The sequence below is a fragment of the Lissotriton vulgaris genome, chromosome 11 (genome assembly GCF_964263255.1).
Source record: "Lissotriton vulgaris chromosome 11, aLisVul1.2, whole genome shotgun sequence".
Classification (NCBI taxonomy): Eukaryota; Metazoa; Chordata; class Amphibia; order Caudata; family Salamandridae; genus Lissotriton; species Lissotriton vulgaris.
This window is the reverse complement of record NC_141699.1, coordinates 478748294-478771846: the sequence shown is the minus strand read 5'-3', so window position 1 is coordinate 478771846 and position 23553 is coordinate 478748294.

Genomic DNA, 23553 nt, shown 5'->3' with positions numbered 1-23553 from the left:
GAATTAATCACTCTTTTGTGTTTGTTTAAATAATAGCTCAAGTGTGAGCTGAGGCCTAGTTCTTGCTTGGAGAAAGTTGGTCGGCCTGAATTGAGCAGAAGCTGAGCCAAGCTGCACGGTGAAAGAAAAAAAAACATTGCAAGAGGTCAATGAACTTGCTTCTCTGGCTCAGAACTTTATTAAAGAAAAGACTTTTAAATGGAGTTTATTCCATGGACTGCTCTGGCTGATCCTATTCAAGGTCGAGGAAGTGACAAGCGTGAATCTGCCGAGCTCTGGTGGAAGTGGATTGGCAACTTTTTGTTGCAAATGCCTCGGAAGTCGTTGTCACTTTGAATGGACAATGGCACAGTGACGCGCATATTCTCTGGACTAGTAGCTGAGGTGGTCTGATGGCCATAAACCAATCACAGTGCTGAACTTTACTAAATAATAACATTTAGTCAGATTTGAGAGCGAAAAATGATATAAAATTGGCTCTCTTGTGGGGTTGGGAACGTTCTTTTCCAGAGGGGCGAAGCGCTGTCGGATTGCCTTGGGAGAGTGTAAGCATGCAACTGTTTATTATTTGTTTCCCTTTCAGGCTTGAAAATTAACTTGGAGAAAAAGCTAATGTTTACTTAAATTCATCATTTTTGATTAATTCTGACAGCTTACTTTGTGCCAATGATTAATGTGATTTGAATTAATAAAACTAAATGTTTGATTCTAATAAAGTGAGATATTAAAGACTTTACTTATGAAATCTAGAAATAAACTTTTCAAAATGACAAGCTGGACTTGTTTATTGTAGATAGTTTATTGCATAGAGTCAAAATAACATATGATCCATTCACCTCATTCACTATGTTTATGGGCCTGGTATTGTTGGTAAGTGTGTTAGTGGAATGAGTCATCATTTATAAAGAATTTTAGTTTCTAGGCTCTTTCAAGCCTATTACCAATATTTGTCTGAATGTAAAGCTAGTGACAGATGGGAGTGGGCATCAAATCCATTGGTGGTTGGCTAAATTGGTGGCAGAGTAGCTTATGTTTTACAGAATGTTGAAACACGAGCAATAATTATCTTTTTTTACAGGTAAGCATTAAACATCCACGGTGGACATTCTTAATGATTAGCTACAAATGGTTTCTAAGTGATCTAGATGTTAGAAGGTTGGTTATCTGTATATTGGCTGTGGAGAAAATTCCAGTTTTGTCTTTGAACTGGTTTTTGTGTCCGTCTTTAGGCTTTGGATGACATTTTAATCACGCAGTAGAATTCGTCATGTTTTTTCAGCTAGATGCATACATAGCCCGATATTCAAAAAAAGCCATATTACACATCTGTTTGCAGCAGGAATCATTTGTGAACGGTCATCTGGAATGTTCACCATTCCAGATGACCAGTCGAGATTGGAATTCTAGAATCAACAAGTTGAACATTACATCGTATTTTAATTTATTAGAAATGATCATCATTAACCCTTGAAGCCAACTTCTGTGTACAGAACAGGGGAGGGTGCTGTTTGACCATTGGTCATATGACTCTTGTGGACATTGAGACAGACTAGTGAACATAACTTTTCTGGCGGCCAGCAAGTTCCTCATTAGTGCAATCTGCACTGTTTCGAACATTTTGGAAAATCTAGAGACAAAAAATCTTAGCTAAGGTCGTGGCCTGCCTGGTCTACTAGGCATTCACTGCATGCACAAGGGCCAGAGCTAGAGTCGAGGGTGTATCTCCTCAACAGGTCTAGGCTTTTGAGGTAAAGTGTTGACCTGCCAGTGGATCTGTGCATAACAGAGAGGCAGGCACTATGGACTTTTTCGAGGCTCTGATCCACTTGGGTCAGAGGTGCTGGAGGGGCGGCTAGAGGAGCTGCAGAGCCTAAAGACAGGGGATAGCGAACCATACCCACAAAGGTGTCATTGGAGCCTGGAAATAAAATACCCCCAGCCTCCTTTGTTTAAACAACTCCTACCCTTCCTTTACCTCTTTCCAGCTCTAAACTCTAGAATTACCCAAACATCCCTTTACCACTCCCCTCTCCAAACCCTAAAATTAGTTTTTACATCCTTTACCATTATCTACCCTAAACCCTAAATATAACCTTACCTACCTTTACCACTACCCAAACCTAAACCTTAAATGTATCTATATTTCTCTTCCCATCTACCCAGCCCATAACCCTAAACTTAACTTTACCTCACTCCACCACTGCCTACCCTTAAGCCCTAAAATAATCCTTACCACCCTTTACAACAACCTACACCTAAAATTAGAATTACCCTAACATACATTTATTACTACCCACCCTAAATCCTAAAATTTCCCTTACCTCACTCTACCATTACCCTGCACTAAGACTCCTAAACACTAAATTTAGCCTTGCCGGTATTTACCTTGACTATACTTACAATGCATGATAACAGAATAAGTGGTAAATGCATTGTATGGTAAAGGCATGCAGATAGATTCATGAAGCCAAATTGCGATCGCAATAGCTGCGAATTAGCAATTGCGATCGCAATTTGAATAAAAGGAATTCATGATAGTGAAATCACAAAAAAGCGAATTCGCTAAAGAAAAATTGCGAGTTCGCAAATAAATTCGCAGAATCCTGGAAGAAGCCCATTAGCGATTCTGAAATTGAGAGAAACCATGGAATCTGCGAATTCATTTGTGAAATCGCATAATAATAGCAATCGCTATTCATGAAAAATCGCTAAATGCGAAAAACCCGAAAATCGCTATTTACGACGCGCAATTTAAGGAGAACCCAAACCAGATGGTAACCAGTAAGGAAAAAAAAAATAATGCAAAAAAATGTTAACAAACTACCAACAGATTCAGGCCTGACCAAACACACTTAAGGATATGCAGCTGGAGCATGAGGACTCTCAAAATGCCAGGACTCTACATGGTGGTCAGGAGGCGAAGGCTACAGCGAGCAGCACGGAACAGACGTAGGATCCAGGAGCGGATATTTCACCAGCGGGTCACCCTTCTGGGCCAAACTAGGGAGCAAATTTACGCTAAGTACCGCCTGAATGGGGCAATGATCATCAAGCTGATCCGGGACCTAGACCCCCTGATGCAGCACCCAACAAGGAGGACCAATGCCGTGCCCACACATGTCCAGGTATTGTGCAGCCTGCACCTTCTGGCCTCCGTAAGCTTCCAGGGGATAGTCGCTGTTGCAGGGGGGATATCCCAGCCCACCATGTCCCGCTGCCTAAGGAGTTTCCTGGATGCAATGCTGACCCAGCTACACCACTACATCTCATTCCCCACCAGCCAACAGGACTTGAATGAGACCAAGCATCAATTTTACAACGTTGCACAATTTTCACATGTAATAGGATGCATTGACTGTACCCACATCCACATCTGCCCACCAGCACAAATGGAATACATGTACCGCAACCGCAAGTCCTACCACTCCCTCAATATTCCGATGGTGTGCAATGCTAAGACATTCATCACGGACATAGTGGCACAGTACCCGGGAGCACACATGACTCCTTCATATTCCGGCACAGCGGCATCCACACACGACTGGCCAGGGGAGACTTTGGGGAAGGACACCTACTAGGTAAGTACACATGCCCCAAAATAGTACACTGTGATCATGTATCTGCGCAGAACAGGCACTCACCCTCTGCTCCTTTCATTCAGGTGACAGCTGCTACGCTCTTCGTGAGTACCTTCTCACCCCATACCTCAACCCTACAACACCACTGCAACGGCGTTACAATGCTGCACATATACGCACAAGAAATTGCATTGAGAGGACATTTGGCCTTTTGAAGAGCAGGTTCCGCATACTTCACAAGACTGGTGGGGCCATCAAATACACACCTGAGGTCTGCTGCCGCATCGTGGCCGTGTGTGCAATACTCCACAGCATTGCTACCAAGCGCAGGATACCAGTGGAGACATCTGGCAGTGAGTCGGAAGCGGACAACCCCCCACCTCCACATGTGCGTCATGCACGCTGGGAAAATCCTGCTGAAGGACACAGGCGCCGCAACCACATCACTATTAACTGTTTCTAGTGCATCCATACCCCTCACACAACACTGCACTCATGCATGACAAATGTAATAATGACATGAGTTGGATTTAAATCAGACCATTAATCTTTATTGTTAATGCACAATAAAGTGACCTTTTGTTTCTTTGGTGTCACATGAGGACAGTATTTCTTCATACCTCGCCATGCAGTGGTAAAGGGCTTGCAGAGGTGTCCAGCATGGCCCTACTGACAGTGTCCAAGTTCTCACTGGCGGCTGCGATGAGACACACCAAGTCATCTCTCTGGGTCCTGAGGGACGGTGTTGGCCCGAAATGATGCTGTGGGCCTGCTGCTGGGGCGAAGTACAGGCACAGGCGGCAAGGATATGCTGCTGTTTGTCGACGCAACCTTGCTCACATCGTCAGGTCCCCCTGGTTCTCCATGGGCAGTGGGCTGGCTCCTGAGCACTGCTGCTGTTAGCAGATCAAGTGACCTGGCCACATCCTGGCAACACTGTACCATCTGGCCCTGCATGGCAAGTGACCTGCGTGACAGCTGTGACGTCGCATTACCTACAATGTGGTTCGACCTGGTGTAGGCCGACAGGCGGGCCAGTAGTTGGCGGTGGCGGGTCATGTCATGCTGGGCTACCAGCAGCTGGCTGTTCTCCCTGACAGCAACGGTCATCTGGGCCACATTTTGGCCAGTCGTCAGCAGCGGTGTATGGATTGCTGCCAGGTGACGCGCCTGGGTGCGGTGCACCGCCAGCATGCGGTGTTCAATGGCCAGGCCAGGATCAGGAAGAAGGAGTGCCCTTCCCGTGCCTGTTGAGGCCTGACGCTGCTGGCGCCTCAGTGCGCTGGAGTGTGTTCTTGCTCCCGCTGTGCACCTCGTCTGCCTCCTAGGCGCTGGTGGTGTGGCCTGTACCACTGCTGTGGGTGTCTGTTGGGGTGTTGGCTGGACACCTGTGGCTGCAGGGGTGGCCCTGTCCACACGGGATGGTGGTGGTGGAAGCACTGCAGGTGGCTGTGATGGACCGGGTCGTTGGTTGGACTGGCCCTCACCCTCAGTGTCCTCCTGGTTCTCCGCGATGTGCAGGGCCTCGCTATCAGTGCTGGGTTGGTCGACAGCACCTGTGATGTAAAAGGGTGCATGATTACTGTTCTGTCTCTTGCACATGAGATGTTGATACATGCATGCAGGCTTGCTTTCCCTGACTGGCTTTTGGAATTACTTTGATTTGACAGGTCTGGCTGTGTTGAGCTATCTGGGGAATTATGATTTAACTACAACTACCACAATGCAATGGGGCATTTCAGGTGTGCATGGCCTGCATTACTGGGGATGTCATAGTGCTAGATCAGGAGTCATGGGCATTGTTGGGGGACAGGGTCGCAGTCGCATGGCACTTACCTTCTGATTGTTGTGGGTCGGGACGAGTCCAGCTGGATTACCCCCACGCAGGCTTCTGGTGCGAGGGTGTCCTCTATGAGGTCCTCCAATGGAGTGTTTGGTGTGGCAATTGGATCCCCTCCACCGGTGGCCAGTCGCTCCCCAAGCCTCTCGGCAATGCGCTCCTTTGTACGACCTCTCAGGTCGTACCAGCGCTTCTTGAGGTCATCAATTGACCGCTAGGTCACCCTGACCGAATTTACTTTCGCACAGCCAGATCCGGCACTTGTCTGCCTCTGGCACCCTCCGGGAGTCTTTGCCGAAGAGGCGTCCATGGTCCTTGCAGACCCCCTCAATCAAGTACTCTAGTTCTTGTTCAGAGAACTTGATTTTTCTCTTCCTCCCTTGCCCACTGCTCCCTGCTGCTTCCTGGGACATGTTGGGGATTTGTGTCCTGCTGGGGTGCTGCAAAATCAGAGGTTTGGAGCTCTTCAGAATGCTGCTTCCACTGTCTGGCTCAGTGTGCTGTTTGTGGGTGGGAAAAGCCTACTTCCTGGTTGTGATGTCATCAATGGGCTCGAAATGCGACTTCCAGTTTTTGCGATCTCGCAGTTAGCGAGATCGCAAAATGCGATTTCGCTAATTGCGAGATCGCAATTTCTACATGGAAAAATGCCGATTCTGCGAAATTTAAGCAATTGTGGCAAAATCGCAATCAGCAATTGCGGCCGATTGCAATTCGCTTTTTTCAATCACATTTCTACATGAATGCCATTCTGCGAATTTCAAATTACGATTCGCTATTTCTCGCAAATTGCTATTCGGAGAATGGCACTTTCATGAATCTGGGTGATGATTCCTATGTGGTATAAGCAAAGATGTAGTGATAGAACCCAAATGAGGAGTCTGAACATGATGCCCCAGGAGTGGTTTTCACCGGGAAAACATTTGGGTGCTTAGAAGAGGTCCGTGGAAGAGCCTCTGTGTTACCAGGAAGTGTGTGGAGCTCCTGGACACAAAGTAGGAATTAAACAATATACTAGAAGAATAAATAGAGTTAAGTACATAAGAAAAGTGCTTTGGGTTGGTTGCAAAAAGAAGAGGAAATCAGTAGGATCTCAAGTACAGCCCTTAGAGTGAAACCAGGATCATCAACAGAGTAAGCAGGAAGGGCATACGCTCTCCAGGGTGAGGGTCTCATTTCAATACAAGGAGAAGCCCAACAGCGATGACCACTGCCTGGGATGTCAGGCAGTCTCTGATATTGCACAAGCATCCCACATAGCCACAGTAGTGCAAGTCTGTATGGCAAGGTAGGACAACTATCAGGCGCATGCATCAAAGGATTTTGCGATCGCAAACGGTGCGAATCGCAAAAATCGTCCGTTTGCGATAGCAAAATCGGCTTTTGGAATGCATGATGGGTGAAGGCCCTCGCAATTTGAGAATTCGCAAATATTTGCGAATTCTCAAATTGCGATTGCATTTAAGGAATCCCATTTTGCAATTCATTAAATGCAATGCATGAAACTTTAAAAAAATTGCGATTTCGTAATTAAGGGGAGCAAATTACCATGAGGTTGAACCTCAATTTGCGAAAACTTTGAAAAATTCACCTTTGTGCATTTTTCAAAGTTTCATGTTGTGCACACACATGCCCTTAGGGCATGTGTATGCACAAGATATGTGCACAGATTGATTTCAGGGGTGCAACAGGGTGTCCTTTGGACACCCCTGCACCCTTGAAATCGCATTCTCAATTTGCGATTCGCTAATTGCTAATCGCAAATTGAGAATGTCTTCCCATTCATTCCTATGGGCCTCTAGGCCCATAGGAATGAATGGGGAGGTATTCCTTAATTGCGACTCGTAATTTGCGAGTCGCAATTAAGGAATATTAAGAAATCGCAATTTATTTCTTGGTGGTAAATAACGAATTCCTTTTAAAAAGCTATTTTTTGCTTTTTATTCAGTGCCATGTGGCAGACATACATGCTCTTAAGGCATGTATGTGTGCCACATGTGCACCCATGCACTATTCAGGGGTGCAACATTGGGTCAATGTGACACCCTACCACCCTATTACCGATTCGGTATTTACTGAATCGGTATTTACCAAATCAGTAATTCCCATTCATTCCTATGGGCCTCCAGGCCCATAGGAATGAATAAGAATTACTGAATCGGTATTTACCGATTCGGTAAATACCGAATCGGTAATAGGGTGGTAGGGTGTCACATTGACACCATGTTTCCCTCGGTGATTTGCCCCAAATCACAGAATGTTGAGCTGACACTGGGACTCGATCTAGTTTCAGCGTCTACAACTCTGATCATATCGCAATTTTATGCAACCCTCTCCTCTCCCCCAAGTCCTAATAGACACTGGGGATGAGGTCACAACACCTAGCTGCTATGGAGGCCACTTCTCTTACTCACCCCTCCCCAGCCCATTATAGCCTCTGGGCATTTATCTGACAAGGGAGGTATCAAAAAGCACATTGCTGCTGTTCAAGAGGGTGGGGGGGTAGGTGAGAATGGCCCAATATAACCTGCCCCCCAGCGAGGCCCCTGCATAACCACTGGTTTCTGTAGTAGACATATGAAAATGAAATAAAATGAAAAGACATTTATAAAGCGCATGGCTACCGGGAGCGTCCGAGCAATAAAAAACGACACGGGAGAGGTGGAAAAGCTAAGGAAACAGAAAAGTCTTCAATTGTTTACGGAAGGCCAGATGATCGGGAACAATGAGAAGGTGCAGTGGCAGGGAGTTCCAGAGTTTAGCAGCATTATAGGAGAAGAGCCGACCACCGCTTCTGGCTTTCTTGATCATGGGGCTCAGCCAGCCGCAGTTCGCATGACTGAAGTTTCCTATTTGCTTTGTAAGGCTGCATCATGGCTGAATTGATCAGAGGCCCAATCCCTTCCATAGATTTCTGTGCTATGCATAAGGCTTGAATCTGATGCGTTCCTGCACTGGGAGCCAGTGAAGGGAGCGGAATGCTGGTTTTGCCGATTGTCTTTTGGTGGCTCCCGTCAGACGTCTGGCAGCGCTGTTTTGAGCAAACTGAAATTTGGAGACTACTGAGGTGGGGGCGCCCAGGTATAGTGTGATCCCGTAGTCCCTTCTAGAGAGTATGAGGGATTGGACCAGTACCTTTTTTGCTTGGGGGGGAAGGAGAGGGGGGACACTGCTGGCCATTCCGTTTTAGGGACCAGGGGTGGACCCATGCCAGCTGGCCATATGGAACTAGACTTAAAACTGAGGGGGTTGCCCAATATCATGATCACAGTTTTTCCGCCATTAAGCTTGAGCTGAGATGTGTCCATCCATTTCAAGATGTCTTCTACACAAGTATAGATGCCATTGGTATTATGGTCTAATTGGTTAAGAGCTACCCCCAATTGTGTATCATCGGCATAGGTCACCATTCAGATTCCAGAGGGGGCTACAATGGCTGCCAGAGGAGCCATATATATATTGAAAAGGGTTGGGCTAAGAGACGAGCCCTGGGGGACTCTGCTCATCAGAGGGGTGGATTTGGATGCGATGTTCTCCTCAAATACCTGAAAGGTTCTGCCCTCCAAAAAAGAGGGCAGCCATTGGAGTACTGTGCCTGTTACTCCTATACTTCTGAGACGGTGAGTCAGACTCTTATGGTTCACCGTATCAAACGCTGTGCTTAGGTCAAGGAGTATGATGGCTGTTGAACCTCCTGAGTCTAAAATTTTCCTGCTTTCCTTCACCACTGCTAACAGAGCCGTTTCAGTGCTCTGACGAGGTTGGAACCCTGTTTGAGAGGAGTGAAGCAGGTTGTGGGTTTCGAGGAATACTGAGAGTGTTTGATTACCGTATTTCTCTGCCACTTTACCTACTCCTGGCAGGATGGAGATAGGGCGGTAATTGCCCAAAGCTGCTGGGTCCAGGTTAGGTTTCTTAAGTAGGGCTTTTACCATGGACCTTCTCCAGTTGGTAGGAACAATTCCTGTGGATAGTGATGCGTTAATCATCTCTGTCAACTTAGGGGTTATTGTGGAAGCTATCTCTTTTGGAATGTTAAGCGGTGCAGGATCCCTTGGTGATCCGCCCTTTACCGAGGACAGCAAGGTAAGAAGAGTTTCCTGGCGCATGGTGGATCTCTAGTGTGTGTTCAGAGGGGTGTGGGACGTGATCCGTCTGCTTGTACGTGGTCTCGCCCTTGTCATCCCTCTGCTGCAGGGATTTCAGAATATGTTGAATCTTAGTGGTGAAAAAGTCTGCCATTTTGTTGCAGTGGGCGGGGGCTTTAAATAGTTTTTTAATAGTAAAAATTTCTCTAGGAGAATTGGCGGCTGATAAAATCTTGCCCTCGTAATAGGAGGCCTGGGCTTTTTTAATTTCTGCTTCATAGACACCGATAGCTGCCCTGTATTACAACTTTTTTGGGTAGGAAGTCTTTCTTCCACTATCTTTCCTTGACCTTACAGCGCTGTTTTAAGGTGCGCAGTTCGGAGGAGAACCAGGAAGAGTTATGAGACCCGCCTGACTTTTTTATCCTAGTCTTTGGAAGGACCAAGTCAAGTGACGCCTCTATCCAGCTAGAGAAGTCCTCATTGGCTTTGACATGGGTTCGGTCTGGGTTTGGTCATTTCCAGTTCCTGGGTCCACTTCTCCAGGGGGAGTTTGGCCCAGGAGCAGCCTTGGGTCCATATTGATTGAGTGGTGCGTTTAATGATCTGTGGGGACCAGGAGAGGGCGACCAGGAGATGGTCTGACCATGGAAGAAGGGTAAGATCTGTCCCTTTAAGGTTCTCTAGAATAGAAAACACCTGGTAAAGAAGGTGTCCTTTAACATGAGTAGCATACAAGATTTTTGGGGACAATTGAAGAGCGGTAAGGTCTCTGGCAAGCTCGACTGTGTTTGCAGCTTGTGGGTCTTCAAAAAGGAGAATAAAATTTCCAAGAAGAGCGAAATTAGCCGCCGAGCTTGCCATGATAACAACTGCCTCCAACAATGATTTGTTGAAGGATCCTATCATACCTGGGGGACGATAGATGAGAATGCCTGTGAATGATAGGAGTGGAGTGAGTTCTATGATGAAATGGGCGTTCTCACAGTCTGCAATGGGGTTCCCAAGCAGGCGGCAGGTGAATTGTTCCTTATGGATGATAGCAATCCTACCCCCACTGCCTGTTGTACCATCCATCCTTTGTTTAACGAAACCATGAGGTAGTGCTTGTACAATGTCAGGTTCAGAACTGGCATTAATCCAGGTTTCCGTGAGAAACAGCACATCTGGATCCGAGTGTTTAAGGAGCATCCAGATCTCTGCAATGTGTTTAGGGAGAGATCTAGAAGGATTCTGAACTGGTCCTTGGATACGGTGGGGGGAACATTGTTTACAACGAAACTTTTACCACGCACTACCATTACAATGAAGGAATTACAACGAAAGTCGTTACAACGACTTTCGGTGGTGGGCGCTGTTGGATAGGGAATAGTTTAATTTTCTATCCAACACCTTCCCTACCATCCACGGGGACTGGAGTTGGAATAGAAAATTAAACTATTTCACTATCCAGCGCCCCCCAACGCAAGTCGTTGTAACGACTTGCGTTTTAATACCTGCGTTGTAAAGGCATGCGTGGTAAAAGCATGCGTTGAAACGTCATACAACCATATGGTGGGTCCTAAGCTATTAGAAGAGAAGTTATACCTGCAATGTGGGCATCTTTCGGGAATGTTATCCGGCGAGATAGTGTGGGCGCAAGTGGTCCCCAGGGCGCAGTTTAACTGCTTGAGCTGAGTGCTGGAATAATGTTACTGACTTGAGGAAGGAGGTGAAGGTGTTCTGGCCCCTGGGCCCAAACGGGCGTGGACGGGCACAGGTGGGATTGCCTTAGGCGCGCCATAGGTGCACCAGTGGCACACCCACTGTGCGCGTCTGCTGCACGGTCACGTCAGCGTGCGCCATTATACCAGAAAAAGCTGCACCTGTACCAGCAACTAGACTGCTGACCCGGCGATCAAAAATGCGGAAGTGAGTGTGCCCCTTGACCCCCAGAGCATTGAACACAGCTCTGCCCCCACACAATGCGACAAATGTGTTTAAAAGAAAGAACACCGTAAAATAGCAGTAAAAGAGCTTTTTGTTAAAACCACTGACCTGCAGACTCACTCTGTGTGCATGAGTGATCTGCCTCCGGCCCGTGTCAGCCAAAGATCGATCGCATCATCACGCCCCTCTATACAATTAAAAGCTGCGCCGGGACCAGCAACTTGAACACAGCTCTGCCCCCACACAATGCGACAAATGAGTTTATAAGAAAGAGCACAGTTAAAACAGCAGTAAAAGAGCTTTTTTTTAAAAACACTGACCTGCAGACTCACTCTGTGTGCATGAGCATTGTACACAGCTCTGCCCCCACACAATGCAACAAATGAGTTTAAAAGAAAAACACAGTTAAAATAGCAGTAAAGGAGCTTTTTTAAAACCACTGACCTGCAGACTCCCTCTGTGTGCATGAGTGATCTGCCTCCAGACCGTACCTGTGACATGTGTATTACTACAATTTCAAGGTGAGTTTAGATTTACTGTTTTGTGTCTTTCGTTGCATTCATGTACTCTGAAGTCCTTATGTAATGTAACTGGTTCTATTGTGAAGCGCTCTGACACCTGCGGGTAAAGTTTGCACAATATAAAAAAAGCATCAATAAATACAACCCATGCGCCCTGCACCCGCCGTGGCCTGGAAGTGATGGCCCGGTGGGGGATAACACTCACTCTCGAAGGTTACGCGAGGCAGGGCGCCCAGGTGAGAATACCTCAAAGGGTAAAACAGCGCCTGGCCCCCAGCCTAAATTTACAGCACAGAAGTGGAATGACCTAGATACTGGCACCACATTAAAGTGGGAAAGAAAGTAGGGGCATATTATCAAGACAGGAGATGAAATTGTCACCGTTTTAACAGCAGAAAACTGCAGCTAAAACAGAGATAATGGGCTTGATAATATGCTCTATGGAATTCCAATTGAAGCCCATGTTAGATATACTTCACATTTAACATAGGCTTCAATTGGAATTCCATGGAGCATAATATCAAGCCCATTATCGCCGTTTTAGCATCAGTTTTCTGACGCTAAAACAGCGATAATTTTATCGCCTGTCTTGATAATATGCCCCGTAGTCTCTTGTGCCGGTTCACAGAGGCCCCAAAACCAATGCCTGCCTTTCCAATCCGTGCCTGTATAGGCATGATCTGTACGTAAGTCGCTTTACCAAAGTAGGGTCAACCCAAGAGAGTCACTGGGTACCTGGGTATGCAGTATTATAGTAAGAGGGGTACCAGAACGGAGGACAGATAAAATCACAATTCAAAAGAGATTCAGAGATATTCGTAAAGTTAGGAGTACAATGTTGTTTATTCACAGAGTACTCTGCCACACATTGGTATACATTGCATGAAAATATAAATTCTCAAATAATTGTGTCCAATAAGGGGAGGGATAGGAAAGAAGAGGTGAAGTGGTAGGAAGTGGTGTAGGATAGGGAACGTGGTGCAGGTCAAACATACTTATTTACATACAGGCAAAATTTATATTGGCTTCCCCCGGGAGCCAAACATTAGTACCACAAACGTTCACAGAGTTTCGAACAACCAAACTTCAAAGGTCAGCAGTTTAATTCTTGCTAGGGGTAGAAGCTGGTATGAGGGTATTAGTCTACGTTTCGACCCTGATAGGTGTAGGGTAGGTGTTCCCTTACAAACGGGTCTTCATCAGGACAGCAAAAGAGGGATTGGGCAGAATTCCTAGAGGAGGGCATAAAAACAAAATTAGAAGGGTCCTTATGAGATCCCAGAGAAATAGGTGGACAGCAGAAGATCGTTCTGTACAGAGGACCGTTACATGATTGGTACATTGATTGCCAGGGTAATATTACTTATAATTATACAAAAAACATAAATGAATAATGGGTTAAATCCATTACTGCAGGGGACTAGGCATGGGAGAACTTACTGCTTGCAATAAAGAGACTTCAAGGTAAGTGATTGGGCTGTCAAGAGGCGTTCGAGAATTAACGCGGTCCTCTAGAGGGGTAAATAAACCTTTTGTTAGTAGTGCAGATTAGAGGCTAAAAGGTGGATTGTCATTGGTCAAAGTACCGAATAAAGTTACCTTCCAAGCATGAAAAATCAGTTGGATGGAGCAGGGGCTAAGCATCAATGGAGGTCCAGTAGGATTACGGGCATAAGTTACCGCCAGGGGCTGAAAAATATACAGGGGATCCAAGTTAAATCTAAAAATGCAGTACGTGTCAGTGAGAATCAACAGAAGAAATGAAAGGGGCGGGAGTTTACCTGGCAACATAATAGAATCCATCCGAAAAGTACCGCGCTGACGGCTTCTGGACCCCTGGGTAGAGGAACAAAGCTGGCCAGAGGTGTCATGCCTCTTCCCCCAGGATGGGCTGGGTCCATTAAAGGGGAAGCTTCAAAGGCCTGCCACCTTGGGAAGCTACCCCGCCCTTTGCTGCCCCCAACAACTTGCTCCCACTGGCTCTGGCCCCCACACGGGGTGGGAAAATCAACTTGGAAACCAAGCTAGGAAGAGCGGTATGCTCTCCTTTGCCAAACCGACAACTCAGGTGGTGGAGGTGAGTTCCAGACCTGCGCACCCCTTTAATTCCCCTAAATCTAGTATTTAGGTGCAACCCTGAATGTTACCTCCTTGGATTTGAGAAAGAAGGAGGAAGGACCGATATGCCTTGCTGACCCAGAAAAAAGAGAACACTAACTGCTTTGGCACCAGCCCTACTGGCCTGTCCCATCTAATACCTGCCTACAGCAAGAACCATAGCGGGTCCAGCAGTCAGCAACCCCCCGAGCCCAGAGGACCTTCCCTGCAACCCTCTAAGTTTTCGCTGAGGTCCCAAGCAACGAGGTGTGCACGTGCTTTTTGTCGCTCGAGACACTCGGAAGTTGTGCCTTGTGATCGTGGGCATGAAGGAGCAAGCTAAGTCTCAGATGCGCAGCGTGCGTGTCGTGGTGCAGGCCAAGGTATTGGTGAAGAGCGTCTGGTTGTGGTGTGCATGGGGAGACGAGGATAGGCTTGGACGCGCAAGGATGCGTGTCAGGGTGCAGCCCAGCTGTTGGTGAAGAGTGCCTGGACCTTGTGTGCACTAAGCATGGGCGAATTTTGCGAATCTCGCGTTCGCAAATTTTGCGGATTTGCGAACTTGCAATCCGCAAAAATCCACGAATTCTCGCGAATTTGCGGATTTTTTTTTTGTGTTCGCGCGGGTTTCTGCCAGTTCGCGAGGGTTTTGTACAATTTTGCAAACGCGAACTTACCTGTCGGGTCGCAAGTTTTGCGAACTTGTTGTTTCTACGTGTCCAGCCTGTTTGGGACACTCTTATTCATCACAGCCACCCTCTGTCACCACTGCCACTCTCTGACTACTCATGCCTACCTCTGGCCCACCCATGCCACCCTCTGCTTCATCACACAGCACCCTCTGGTTGTCCAGTGTACATTATTGTGGCAAAGCAAAGCACACCTTCCCTGCCTCAAGTGACCTGAATTAATTTGGGGCTGATTAATGTGTCACAGAATATTTTTTTAGCTGGCACCTGCTTCCTTAGTGCTTCCTGATTAGTGATCTTTTGCACTTGCTAAGTGCTTTCATTGTTGCAAAATTAGTTACAACACCTGCCCTGCCCCAACTGACAATAATGAATTAGGGGCTGATTAATGTGTCACTGTTGGATTTGAACTTCCAGCCTGACTCCTGCTTGTCTCTCTTAGCTGTAATTCAGGACCTTTGTGGCATATGTGTAACTATTCTGAGGGTCAGAGCAGGGTCACATAATAGTTGCAAGTAGGCAACTGAACTCTAGAGGGGCCCCTCAGGAAGCACTACAGGAAATGGCTACTAATGATGAGCTTGAACTTTTGAACCTGGTAAGTAGTTTCAGTTTTGCTAAGAGCGTATTTCTGCAATTTAGCGCTTATTCGCGGGGCGCGAAGTTGAACTGGGAAGCCGCGAACTCACGCGAACAGTGCGAGCAAGCCATAAAATCCGCTGCTCGCGGATTTGCGGATTTCGCGGGAAATTTGCGAATCTCGCGGATTGCGAATTTACCGAAAATCCGCAAAATCCGCGAGCGGAACGGATTTTCCGCCCATACTTAGTGTGCACCAAAGGAGAAAGCGAGACTTGGACGTGCAGTGTGCGTGTCGTGGTGCAGCCAGGGCATTAGTGAGGGGCACTTGGACATCGTATGCACCAACGGAAGAAGTGAGTCTTGGACGCTCTTGGTGCATGTCGATGTGCAGCCTGGGTGTTGGTGAAGAGCCACAGGGGGCTGCGTAGGCACCAAAAGAAAAAGTGAGTCTACGACATGCAAGAATGTGTGTCGTGGTGCAGCCAGGGCATTAGGGAAGAGCACATGGACATCATGTGCACCAAGAGAAGAGGTGAGACTTGGACATGCAAGACTGCGTGTAGTGGTGCAGCCATGGCATTGGTGAAGAGCACCTGGACATTTTGTGCGCCAGGAGAAGAGGAGAGGCTCGAATGCACTGTGTGTGTGTTGTGGTGCAAGCAGAGTGTTGGTGAAGAGCGCTGGATCGTCATGAGCACCAGAGAAGAGGAGAGTCTCGGATGCAACCTGAGGTGCTGATGAGGAGTGCCTGGTTAGGGTGTGCACCGAAGTGAAGTAAAGTCTCCACAGTGCTGAGAGTGGGTCTTGGTGTGGACTGAGACCGCCGGAGTGAGGGCCAAGTCAGTGGGGCCCTCGGAGCCAATAACCTTTGGCCCGGACCGGCAGCCATGGAAGAACTGAGCCACCTGCCCGAGTTCTCCGCAGCCCGAGATGGAGTTCTGGATCAAGGCCCAAATCGCTGACATTCGGGGGAGAGTGGGATTGTATAATTGCTTATATAGTGAATATACTCATTTTATCAATACTTGTGTGGGGTCTATTTGTGATGATATCATGGGGTTACTGTGAGCATGGTTGCACATACTGAACACTTGTGCTTTGGGGATAAGCCTGGCTGTTCGTGCCAAGTTACTAAGGGTGTGAGCAGGGCTATCTCAGACAGTGTCCTTACTTTGCCTAACATTGAAGCGAGGGGTCGGGGAGGCACACCTCCAGCATTTGGTGGCGGCGGTAAGTGGCAGGGACCTCCACTTACAATACTTACATAATTGGTCTGGATTCTATCTCTGAGGGTGTGTAATCAGTCCTTAATTGAGTGAATACAATAAATGCTTAACACACCCTCTGGATAAGCCTAACTGCTCGTCCACACTACCACAAAGAGATCTGTTAGTACTTACCAAATTAGGCCTCTGCTATACCTCTGGGCACTCCCTGGACTCTGTGCACACTATACCTTACTTTGTTATAGTATATACAGGGCCATCTACCCAAAGTAGGGAAATTGGAAAATATTGCTGATCATAGGTAGGATGGAGGAGCAGGAAGCTGTGATGGTGTTCACTTGTCTGGTCATTGTGAGTCTTTTTTTCCACTATGATGTCAAGGTTTTTTGGTGTGGTTGGTGGGGTGGGCATTGCTCTCAGCACTGTTTGTCACCAGGAGGACTCCCATTGATAGCTCTTGCGCCCAAAGATGAGACCTTCAGTTTTGTCTGTGTTCAATTTTTAGCAGTTCCTTTTCATCCAATTTGCTTTGTTAGACATGCAGGTGGGAAGTTGGTCCTGGTGGTGTAGTTGTTATCTCTGGTGGAGAGGATAAGCTGGGTGTTATCAGCGTAGGATACAATGGTGATTCCATGGGATCTTACAAAATGTGCGAGAGTTGCCATGTAGCCTTTGAAGAGGGTAGGGCTAAGTGAAGATTCTTGGGGGACTCCGCAGAGGATGTTCTTGGGTTCAGAGATGTAGGACGGGACACAAATACTTTTATTTATCTATGGCTCTTCAATTGGTGTAGCCCACAGATTCACTTGGAGACATGGCACATGTCCTCTACGTGGGATGCCAATGTCTCCATCTTTGGCGAGATCACATCATATAAATGAATGCTGTCATTGGCTTTTAGTTGTCATGGCAGTCTGTGCATGGGAGGAAGATGCTGCCTTTTCTCTATAGTTGCAAGACTACTACTTTTCGTCCTTTTTTTCCTCCAGCGATAGGACTTTTGGCCAAGAGACTATGTTGTGGCTGAGTGATTTTGACCTGATCACTTCACCACATTGTGTGATCCTGAGATATCACTTAATTTCCTTAATCCACCAAAGTTGATAGTCTGGATAAAGTCTCAATCCCAGTATTGAGAACCATATACATATTTAAATATTTGTATTTACCTTTAGTACTCTCCCAAATTAGTTCTGTTGGTCTGATCTGCAAGAGCTATTGCTTCCTAAAACTCAAAAAACTGATGCTCCTCTGAATACAAGATGGGTACTCTAGGCCGGTGTTGCAGGTTGTCTGTGCTGCTTAGCAGTGGGTAAAATTGGAAAACTTCTTCCTCGCTAAGTATATATAATTCTTTCCACAATTACATGTATTACATGAAATTCATTTTAAAAGTCAGCAGGAAATTGTATGAGCGCATCCTAGCATAGAAAAATCACACAAGATGGCGCTATGGAACTGGTTTAAGCAGAAAATGCATGTCAGGCATGGTAGATATTAGTTATCTTTAGTTTCTGCAGGACGCCTGCTTACCCCTGCTTCTATGAGCAAAATGTTTGTGAAAATTTGTGCCTGTGAAATGAGAAAAAGTTACACAAAAATACGTGGAGCACTCAAAAGGGAAATTAGGTGCGATATTGTGTGCAAAATAAAAAATGCTATGCTGCACGAGGAACAGGGTCAAGAGTGATTTGCATATGGCTGGGTCGAAACTGGGGTGGCATGGTGAGCAAAAGAATGATGGATTTAACCCAGATTGCTTGACTGGGGATGAATGTTTTGATTTGTTCTGGATTCCGCCTATCATTTTTGTCTTTTGGTGCTGCTTCCAGCACTCCAACTGGGTACTATTGTGTTGTGAGGAGCTTGAGGCCAGATGTATGAACCAATTTGCGATCAGTATTTTTCTGACCAGTGCTGTATTTTGTGATTCCACCAATTTAATAATAGATCAATTAGCCAAATGCTGATTCCTTGTGGGTCGCAAATCAACCTACCTCATGAATAATAATGAGGTAGTTTTCTATTTGTCACCCACTATGAATTACAGCCTTCATAGTGATACTGTCTTGTTAGAGTCAGTAGAACACCATGCCCGTGATTGTTTTGAAACAAAACAGTCGTTTTCCCCCCTCAATGTGGCCCTCTTTCTATAAAGAAAAAAAACATGATGCCTTTAAAAATATAAATAAAAATGTAACTAACATTTTTTAAGAGTAGGCAGTGGTCTATGGGAACATAGCCTACTCTTAAAAATAGATTTTGTAAAGGTAAAGGGGTCCCTGTAGACCCCCTTCCCATTTGCCAATGTCTTATCACTACAGATTTGTCGTCAGTAAAGTATTAATGTTTTGCAAACAGATATCGAATGTAAAATCGTATACATGCCATTCATTTTTGGTATCTGGAAGGGATGCCCTAAAGACGCCCCTTCCAAATACCAAATCTGTATTGGGTCGCAATCCCAAATTTACTTTGGTAACATTTTAGTGAATCGCAATTTGTGGTTTGTACATACCAAAAGGCATTACTGTGATAGCAAACAGACCGATTCTGTGAATCGGGTTGTTTGCGCCCCCAAAAAGCCTTCATGCGCCTGGCCATCAGTCTCATCCATGCTTCCATGTCCATTAAGGGGGCCGACAGCAAAGGCCCGCCCTTTCTATTCTCCGCCAATGGATATAGCCTGGGGGAACCTTCTGGGACTGGTGGCTCGTGTTGCATCGTGTGACAATGAGCACGTCTCAGTCCACGGTACACACACGTCCAGTTCAAAATGATTCTCACAAAATAAAACAAAAGAAAGAGAAAAAACATAGGATTAGTCAACCCAGGAAATATTCCAGGCATCTGATCTCGGTGGTCTTACCTCCTGTCTCCGGTTTGCATTACAATGAGTCAATCATGATGGGTGCACTGATGCCTTACAATACATCACTTCAGAAGCGCGCCTTTGTGCTCCAGAAGGGTAGCCCTCCAGTTATGACTGAGCACTATGCCGGCAGTTCGTGTAACCACATGAACCACATGAATGGAATGAGCAAGGCAGGTGAGAAACCACACAGTTGCATTCCTAGTGAATGGAAACCCTGTTCCTTGTGAGAATCTCCCATTGTTCATTGTGAGAATCTCCCATGCACTGCAGGTGTCGCAGCTGAGTCAGCGCTACTGCGCACTACTGAACTTCCCGTGATGCATTCTGTATCCGAAAACTAGACATTTCGATCAAAGATAATCACGCTAATGGTGTACCACCTCTTGGGGCAAAATCAACGAAAAAATAGTTGACTCCCAGGATTCTGCTGGTGTATGAGAAGATGGGCGAACACAGTTGGAGTACAGATGTTTTATGCAGCGAGATGTAAAAGTGGTTCAGGTTGTAACATCAGTGAAGTACTTCCATACAAGCTGAGGTGCTCTCAATGGCTTGCTTCTGAGTCTGCTACGACCCACATATCAATAGTTCAATCACAGTGAGACCAACCCAGCCTTTCATCCTTATGAAAACCGTAGTTCAGTGCTAATACATTAACAAAACAGCATCAATTATTTAATGTTACAATTATTCTTATTGTAAATGTTATTCTTGTCCTTCAAGTTTCATCTTGTGCAGCAGGTCAAACTAGACCTAAAAAGATGCAGCCCCAGGCAAAAACTGATTCTTGTCACGGCGAAAAGGGTTCCTCGCACTTCTCCCTTTCTGGCTGATCTTGCATCGTTTGAAGCCGTTTACCGCAAAATAAGTAAACACCTCTTAAATATTTTAAAGTTGAGTCTACTTTAAGGATCTCTCAATTGGAATTCGGCTCTGCTTTTCACCACTGTGCCGTGATATTGTTATTTTAAAAGACTTTGCAGAGGGCCAAGAAGTGGGAACTTAATTTCCACAGCGCTGTGTGTTTTTGTTAATGTTGAAGTGTACTGAGACGTTGACCTTTTCTTTGAGTATTTTTTTGTCGAAACTTGTGGCAGAACACCTGTAAGCAGTAAGAACTTTAGGAATCCTGTTTCTAGGAAAGTAATAATACAAACACAATCGCAGTTGCCCTTTTTATTGGCTGATTAATAGGACTGGGATGTGACTATAACTTTTGAACTGGGATTTACGACTTGCAAATTACCAACTTCAAAGCAAGATTGCAAGGTTGGGAGTTTGTTCTGCAGAAGTCCGCTGGGAATCAGGCTAACGCTGAGTAAGTGTGTGAAACGAAAACATGTTCAGTTTATAGAAAAGACATTACTTTGGAATACATTTCAAAAGTTAGTTGTGCCACATTTGCAGACATTATGAACACGCTGTGCCATTGGACAGTGCGCAAATTGCTCCTGTAATAAATGAGTAGTCACTCAACTGTAATAACTTCTTACAGTTTAGTTATGAGGTCACAATAACTCTTGCCAAAGTCAGCAGCCCAGACAAAAGGCATGCTACAAAGCATAATTATAATTGCACTTTAAAAACACGAAATTAAATGTGGCTTTTCCTTCTTCCGCTCTGTTTTCTACTTGAACAGTGACAAGATACATGTTTACAGCAACATGTTTATGTTGTTTGCTCACACTTTAGCTAATTAATAGGAAAGAGAATCTCATTGAATGTTCCTTCACCATCTGAGCTATACCTATAGCTGCCTGTTGGTGTGTTAGTGACTAAACTGTGTCAATGTCTGTATCAGTCTGTCTGTTGTTGTGTAATCTGCTCACATGAGTTGGTCAGTAGCTACATGAGTGTCTATATGGGTTATTGATTGTTTGCCTTAGTACTTGTATGGGTGCCTGAGTGTGTGTGTGGGTAGGTTAGAGGTGTGTGACTCTGTGCATAGATGTGTGAGTAGTTGATTCACTGGGTGTATGGGTTCAAGAGTGCACGTGGAAACAGCTCTATGATTGTGTGTGTGTGGGTGTGTTGGTGAGTTAATGGATGTCTCAGTGGTACATGTGAGTAACTACATACGTGAAAGGCAGTATATGTGAGTGATGGTGTTTATAAATAACTATATGTGAGAGTGAGTGATTGTGCTAGTGGCTGTATGGATGAGCTTGTACTTGTATCAGTGATTATATAAGAGATATAAGTTTGCATTATTGTTAGAAAGGGGGGTCTCTGGTTGGCAATGGCTGGCGCCAATGTCAAGATAGGGACCCTTCTTTCTAAGTAAGGGCAAGAGGGCTACCGCCTTTGATAACCCCTGCTCAACCCTGTGGTGACGTAGCATGAGCAGTTAGGCCTATCTCAGAGGCAGTGTGTGAAGCATTTATGACCATGCACAACAAGGCAGTAATGACACCACAAAAGGACACAACTCAACAGTGGCGGTTTCTCGTACTGGGCATCAGGGCTCCACCCCTTTTACTTTTATCTCTATCACATTCTCCACCCTATCACATACTCCACAATAAAACAGCGTTTGCTGGTTCACATTCTCCCCCCAAAAAAACACTGTTTGCTGTTTCTGTTATTAAAAATGAAGGCTGCTGCACTCACGGAAATTCGCTCGTATACCATGCCTCCTTGTTTTCTCTGTTGGAGCTTTAAGTAATGCTGAGTGACGTTGGGCAAACTATTTGCCAGGCTGAAGAGCTCACCGACCTGAGGTCGGTGAGGTCATCAGCTCGGCAAACACATTGCCCAAAGGATCAGTCTCCACCCCCTGATGACGTAGGGGTAAAGTTAGCCCCGGGCGCTTCAGGATTAAGCCCTGTAGTGCCTGGGGCTTCACATCAATCAGGAGTGAAGAGCATGGCTACCCCACCCATTTCCAACTCGTCACAGGGGGGTTGGTCCCACCCTGTGACGAGTTGGCAAGGGGTGGGGTAGAGGCTCCAGGCAGGCGGGAAGCATAGAAATTGAATCTGCGCAGTGTGTCCACAGGATTCCTGAAGACACACTGCGCAGACTTGAGTTTTCTGTTTCCAGTGCTGAATTGTAGGTGCATCACACATGTGCTGCACTACACAGTGATGGATTGTTTGGCAGCCAGCAGCAGACCCCTGGACCTGGTGGCGGCCTGGAGGCAAGGTTGTGCAGGTGTCCACTGCTTGCAGAGTCCAGATGGTGCACCCTGTCTCACGAGGTGATAGATTTGTATTTTATGGCTCCATCTGACTGTCCCTGAAACTGATTAGATCAGTAAGTGGCAAGAATGTGTGCTTTTGTATTTTACTAAACAGTTTTAATTAGCAACTGCGTGTGTGATTTTAACCTTAGTTGCACAACTGATGCAGTCGTTATACTGCTATCTGCCGATTTTTACATTTTAGTTTAAAACGTGACACCCTTTAATTGTAAAGTGACTTCGTTTGCCATATTTTGTTTCTTGGTGCTTTACCGACTGCCTGTGTGTTTTTCTCGCCAGGCTCGGTTTTTGTTGGTTACTTCTTTGTGTTTGGGGTTTTTGAGGGGCAGTCAGAGCGGCGAGAGAAAGAGCGTAGAGCAGGGCAGGGACAGAGGAGCAGGGCAGGGACGATGGGGCAGTCAGAGGACAGGCAGAGCGGGGAGAGTAGGAGGGCAGAGAAAGAGGCAGTAAGAGAACCGCAGGTAGAGGGGGGAGAGCCTGGGAGGCAGAGAGAGCAGTGGGGCAGAGAGTAACAGGAGGAGGGAGAGGGGCACTCAGGCCTGAGACAGAGCTCTGAGTGTAAGAGGGCAGAGAAGGGCAGAGACAGAGGGGCAGTTAGAGCGGCAAGAGAAAGAGCGTAGGGCAGGGACAGAGGAGCAGGGCAGAGACAGAGGGACAGTAAGAGGACAGGCATAGCTGGCAGAGTAGGAGGGCAGAGAAAGAAGGCAGTAAGAGAACTGCAGGTAGAGAGGGGAGAGTAAGAGGGGGAGAGCCTGGAAGGCAGAGAGAGAAGTAGGGCAGAGAGTGTCAGTAGGAGGAATGTGCAGTCTGAGGACAAGCAGAGCGGGGATAGTAGGAAGGCAGAGAAAGAGAGGCAGTAAAAGAACCGCAGGCAGAGAGGGGACAGTAAGAGGAGGGAGAGCCTGGGAGGCATGGAGAACAGTGGG